Genomic DNA, 7,054 nt, shown 5'->3' with positions numbered 1-7,054 from the left:
TGTTGACAATGATATTTCTCCTCGTTAGCACTCAAGCCATATTAAATCCCTCTCTGATTACCTCTTTTCTCACTCAAGTGTGTTTGTTCTACAATGCCCCATGATATAACTATTTAGAAAAAAAAAAATACTGCTTGAAAGACTACTGAAGATCTGTTATAAATTATGTATTGATTCTGTTTTCATACTTGCTACTGAAATGGGTTGGAGTATGTGACTGCCTTATAAACAAAAGAAAGATATCAAACTCTCTCTATTGAGTATATTTTATTTATATACGTAAGTATTTCAGTCTTTCGTAACCTTTATCATAGACACAAATTTCTCTTTCAGTGATATTTCTCACTCTCTTTTATATCATTACTTAGGTAGTATTTCTTCTGACATTTACAGCAACGGGTGATGCTTAGAAGACTGTTACACTTAGTAATTTCTTAGTTAAAAGATGACATTTTCATAATTTAGGAATAAATCAGTTTTCTACCAGTTGATCTTAATTGAAATCACAATAAATTCACAGCACTTAATTTCTTAAAAAACAAGATACTGAGTTTAGAAATCTATGACATTGGTCAGTGTTCAGTTTTCTGTATGATGTACATGACTTTTGTCAATTCTGATTTGAAAAATGATTAATCTCAAGTGTAAAATTATTTTTAACTAACTATTCAAATAGGCCTTTTAGCTAAATACTCAGTTGCATCCAATTTTTATTTAATTTATGAAGGTTTTATCATCTGGGCCACAACAGTGTTGTTGAATGCTTAGACTCAATTTGGAATCAATCTAGATAAAGTTGTTAGTTGCAATAATTGACATTTTATTTCTATGGAGACCAAATGAGTCTCTGAGGACCCTCATGATTTTCTTTGTTACAGTAGTATAAGCACCTGTCTTAATTTCTTCATTTATTTCATGAGAAAAGTATTTTTGTTCTTCTGCGGTTGCCCTTTGAGATGTGTAGTAAATCAAGCTAGTGAAAAATGCATGGATTTGTTACATTTATTTGAATTTGAAATGTAGCCCTAACTAAGTCACTATGAAGAATAAAGGCACAAACAATAATTCAGAGTAGGAACATGAAATCAGGATTTGTTGGCACAAAATATTGCAGTCATGATTAACTTCACAATTGTCAAAAATAAGGCTTTTCCACTCTGAATTAAAAAGAAATAAGAAACAGTGCATTTCTGAAATTTGCCTGTGTATTAATTTAATTGCAACCCGAAATTACCAAGAATTTATATTTTCCAACAAAACAGAAAATTGGAACACAGAGCACAGGTCTGAAAACTTCATGTAAGAACCAACAGGATCAAGTTCATGCTCCAGCTCTGGAAGTACAGTCATTGACTGAGCTTTTTTATTCCAGAGCAGCACCGTAAGTACTGGGACAATTCCATCAGTCTCAAACCAAATTTTGAAAGTCACAAACTACTACAATTCTCCCGCCCTCTAGAGGAAGTCTGATAAATGTGCCCATTGAATTTAGGACTGATTAACCCTTAGAAGCTTCAGAACCTTTGAGAAACAAACAAACAAACAAACAAACAAACAAAAAATGTAATAGTCAGTGAGTAAATTGGTGAGCATTCACTTATTCATTGGTGGTAAAGGAGGGGTATGACACAGTAGGATAACAGAGATTAATGTAATCAGGAGATATAAAGGCAAATAATCTCAAACTGAAAAATGAAAATATTTCTGTTTGGACTATATACATGAGCCATGGAATCCACCAACAAAGCCTACGTCTTAAAAGCTTGGTGGGACACAAAGGGAGAATAGATATTTGAAAAGTAAACGAAATCTTTTATTTTAGCTAGAACAAAGCACTATTAAGATATATGTTCCATAGTATGCCTGACAATAAGCAAAAAGTGAGATTGCATGAAAATGCCATTTCATTTGTAAGACACTACATAATATTTTCTTCACAGCAGAATTTTTGAACACAACAGGAGACTAGATATCCTATTTCTGCTCATTTACTTTTTATTCATAAGGACTTTTACAGTATTAATAGAGGGAAGCCAATTAACAATTGGCCAGTTAATTGGAACCACACTGTGAAAGCAATGAGATTTCATTCCCCTTTCCTCTCCTCTCCCCAGATCTTTACTACAGAATTGCATGGAGAAGCCAATCATTTTGCTGGAGACAACTCTGAACCCCTGACATTTTAGTTGCTATCCAATTTAGAGAATAATATTTGTTTATTATATATGACCTTTTTAAATTGAAATGAATATATTATGAACATCAGTGTATTCCATGCATATGAATCAGGACTCTCATTTTACAGCTATAACAGTTTATTATCAGTGACCCAGTACTGATTTAGAATCTGGCTCAATGCCCTGACTGTGTTATGATTCTACTTGGTTTTTACCTTCCTATACACCTACAAGTTTGAATTACAGTGTAAATTAATGGTTAGGGCAGTATATAAAGATGCCCCAATTTTTTTCTCTAGTGAAACTTTCTCATTTTACTATTCTGAAGAAACTTTTGCAGCATCTACAGAATTTTGTTTCTATGTTGTTTATTTGTTTTTGTTTTTGTTTATATATATACATATATATATAACTGCCTGTAGTTTTGCAAATGTCTTGAAGAGAACTGGGACTGTAGAATAGAATAATGTTCTCCTTACTTTCTAGTACATAAAGTATGGAAACTTTTATTTTGTTGCTGAGGATGGAACCAGGCTGGACTCCTGAGAAGAAACGTTACAACTGTTTTAGTACGCTGTAGACAGAGAGACAGAAATTAAGAAATACATAGATTGTTCCTGTTCATTTTTTAACCTCTCTGACCTCTCGTTCACATGTGACAATTTCAGATAGATACAATTTCTCCATCACTTACAGGTTATTAATGCCACAATGCATTTTCATACCATTCTCAGTCAAGATACCAAATTTAGAGAGTGAACAGTGATCTTCTGTCTATATTTTTGTACTTCTGTGGAAACCATCGTATTCTAAACTGAAACATATCTTAACATTCAGGAAGTTGTACACAAATTTATAAAGATGTGTTTTCTAACTTGTTATCTCTTAAGTTATGACAATAGATGGAAGAACTTTTGGAGTTTTGTGAGTAAGAATCTCTGCTGGATGAACATAAGAAAATTGTTGGCAGATATTTGTACTGTGAAAAAGTATCCTAAATAAAGGTACTTAAGAAAACATTAACTTTGACTTGCAAGAAAATCAACAGTAAAAAATATTTCACCACAAGCAGCGAAGTTATTTCTGTTGGTAAGACAAGTAGCACATACATATGAAGATTTCAGTTACTGATTCAAAATGACAAATGTTATTTTTTTTCATATGAATATAGGAATATTCCAACGTTTCCATAAACATGAGAATATTTGAAAGAATTTTTGAAATTGTTACTTCTATCTGCTCTGCATTTACAGTGGGGGGTATTTACTGCCCTGGTTCCCACCTAGAGGTTTAGGGATGCAGGGCTCAGGGACATGACAAATGCTGGAATCCTGGCAACCAGTGAAGACCAAGGCAAAGAACTCATTCAGTACCTCAGCCTTCTCTTCGTCCACTAAAGTCAGTTTTCCTTTTACATTTACCAAAGAAGGTACACTCACTTTGGCATGTCTCTTCTGGCCAATGTACCTGTAGAAAGTCTTCCTAGTGTTTTTCACGTCCCTCGCAAAGTTCAGATCTGCTTGTGCCTTGGCTTTCCTGATCCCACGTCTGCAAGTCCAGATGGCATCCCTGTATTCTTCCTAGGTGACATGCCCTTGTTTCCAGAGCTTGTACGCGCCTGTCTTCGCCCTCAGCGTCCTCAGCAGATCCTTGCCAAAACACGCTGGTTTCCTACCTCCTCTGCCTGCATTCTTATTCAGGACGGAGAGTTCTTGTGCTCTCAGGAAGGCAACCTTGAAGAGTAGTGAGCTCTCCTCAACATCTTTGTTTTTAAAGACAGAATTCCAAGGGATCTCGGCCAACGGTTCATTGGAAAGCTTGAAGTTGGCTCTTCCAAAGTTTAGGGTCCTGATTCCACTCTGCCAGGCCCACATCCCTTGAGATCATGAACTCAACCAGGGCATGGTCACTGCAGCCCAGGCTGCCTCCAACCTTAATGCCTTTAATGATCTCAAAGGGTATAACATATGTATATATATGTATGTGTGCATATAGATCTTCATCTATATGTTTCTATATGTATATTTGTCTGTATATATACTTAGAAATAAACTCATTTTTCCTGAATTTGCTACATTTCTTCCAACACTGATGACCCTTCATATAGACAAATCTGATAAGCCCAATTTTGTGTAATTGCTATAAATTTAATACAAGAAACAAATTCCATCAATATTTTTGTTTGCCATCTTTGATGTATCTCGTTAAGTGAAAAAAATTCCTTACAAATCTCCATACATGCAGTAAGCTTAAACTGTGTAAACTGCCTAGGAAGATATAACAAAATATTTTCCTTAGAGCAAAGACTGAAAATTTCAGGACTTTAATTTTACAACTTTACAAATATGACAGCAACTTTTTAACTATTTGCATTTACTATCCCCACACTCTGCATTAGCTAATATGTAATGCAATTTTCTTATGTATGTCTGTCATAATTCTCAGTACCCCTAACTGCATTGCAACTATGAATTGACTTATTAGATAAAGAATCATAGAATCATTAAGGTTGGAAAAGACCAGCTAGTCCAACCATCAACTCTTCCTCAACATGCCCACAGAAGCACATCCCTTAATACCATATCTACACCTCTCTTGAACCATGGATGATGATTCTATCACCTCCCTGAGCAGCCTGTTCCAGTGCCTCACCACTCTTTCTGACATTTTCCCTAATATCCAACTTGAATCCCCCTGGTAAAAAAACAAACAAACAAACAAACCCTGAGGCGATTACCTCTTGTCCCATCACTGTTACCTGGAAGAAGAGATTGACCCCCACCTTGCTACAGCTTCCTTTAAGGTAGTTGTAGAGAGTAATAATGTTTCTCCTGAGTCTCTTCTTCTCCAGACTGAACAATCCCAATTCCCTCAGCTGTTCTCCACAGGAGGTGTGTTCCAGATCCCTCAAAAGCTTTGTTGCCATATCTGGAGACACTCCAGGACCTCAATGTCTTTTTTTTTTTTGTAGTAAGGGACCCAAAACTGAACACAGTACTCGAGGTGCATCCTCACCACAGGTAAGTACAGGAGGACTATCACTTCCTTAGTCCTGCTGATTACACTATTTTTGCTACAAGCCAGGATGCTACTGAACTTCTTGGCCTCCTGGGTATGCTGTTGATTCATGTTCAGCCACCTGTTGACACAGCCTCAGATTGTTTTCCTCCACGTAACTTTCCAGCCACTTTGCCCTGGACCGGTAGATATGCAATGTTTCTTGTGATCAAAATGCAGGACCCACCACTTGGTTTTGTTAAAGCTCATACAATTGGCCTCAGCCCATCAATTCAGCCTGTCCAGATCCCAATGAAAGACCTTCCTACCCTCAGGTAGGTTGACACACCTTCCCAACTTGGTATTACTTGCAAACTTACTGAGAGTGCGCTCAATTCCTTCATCCACACAATCAGTAAAGATAATAAATATTATCAGCCCTAATACTGTCCCCTAGGGAACACCACTAGTGACTGGTTGCCAGCTGGATTTAATTCCATTCAGCAGTGCTCTCGGGGCATGGCTATTCAGCCACTTTTTTCCTAGTGAAGAGTACATCTGTCCAGGCCATGGACTGCCCATTTCTCCAAAGGAATGCTGAGGGAAACAACAGCTTTACTAAAGTTAGATAGACTACATCCACAATCTTTCCATCACACAATATTCAGGTCAGCTGATCATAGAAGGAGATCAAGTCGGTCAAGGAGGACCTGCCTTTCATGGACTCATGCTGGGTAGGCCTGATCCTCTGGTTGTTCTGCAATCTCACTGAACTTAATGCAGTCTATGCAGTTCCAGGTGCAAGCTACCATATAGTTTCAAAGATTTAGTTGCAGCTTCAGAAAGGAAATCAAGTGCCATGGCCTTTCCCTCGATCTATCTCTTGCATTCCATCTTTCATTGCTGACTAATTGTTAGTGTGACAATTAAAAAATTGTGCAGATTAAAATCTCAGTACCTTTGGTTCCAGCCACGGCTTCCCCATAGGCTCCATCACAGAGCTAACAAAGAATACTTTGGACAAAGATGGCTTCATCCTCAGGAATGCACATATTTGTATCCTCACATGAAAACATGAAATAGTCTGTACCAAATAATCTGGAGAAAAGAGGGTTCTCTCTTGTGGAAAAGGAGAAGGCTTGACCTGCATTTTGCAGTGCTGAAATTAGGTGCAAATCGACTCTATTCAGCTAACTAAAAATTGAATAGTCATTAGGACAGTGGCAGAGATCCTGTTTTTGTCAGTCAATGAACTTCTCGGTAGGTTAGGAAGAAAAATTACAGATCGTCATTAGTGCTGCCTATCTATCTGTCTATCTATCATCTATCTATCTATCTATCTATCTATCTATCTATCTATCATCTATCTATCTATCATCTTTCCATCCATCCCTCCATCCATTCATTCGTTCATCCATCCATCCATCCACTCATCTTTACCCTACCTAGCAATGCAAATAACTTCAGGCAGGCAGAGTTTCATCTGGCTTTGCATCCAAGCTCATAAGTGAGTTCTTAGTGAATTAATTAATTTATTTCATAAATAAAATATCTATTTCATATCAGGATCAAAATCTACTCAATATTTCATGTGGCTCTTCTTTAATTTACTGCAGTCCAGCTTCTGCCAGTCTAATTTACATTGATGGTATTCAAAATCTGACCTTATTTTTACAATATTTTGAATGTAGATGAAGGTAAAATAGAAGAATCAGAGCTTGTGTAAATTCCATATCTTATATTTTCCTAAAATGCTTTTTTTTTCCTTTCCTTTCCTTTCCTTTCCTTTCCTTTCCTTTCCTTTCCTTTCCTTTCCTTTCCTTTCCTTTCCTTTCCTTTCCTTTCCTTTCCTTTCCTTTCCTTTCCTTTCCTTTCCTTGC

The sequence above is a fragment of the Centrocercus urophasianus genome, unplaced genomic scaffold (assembly GCF_019232065.1).
Source record: "Centrocercus urophasianus isolate 14NV4802_14NV808 unplaced genomic scaffold, USGS_Curo_1.0 seq_11, whole genome shotgun sequence".
Lineage (NCBI taxonomy): Eukaryota > Metazoa > Chordata > Aves > Galliformes > Phasianidae > Centrocercus > Centrocercus urophasianus.
Note: the sequence above shows the minus strand (reverse complement) of the source record.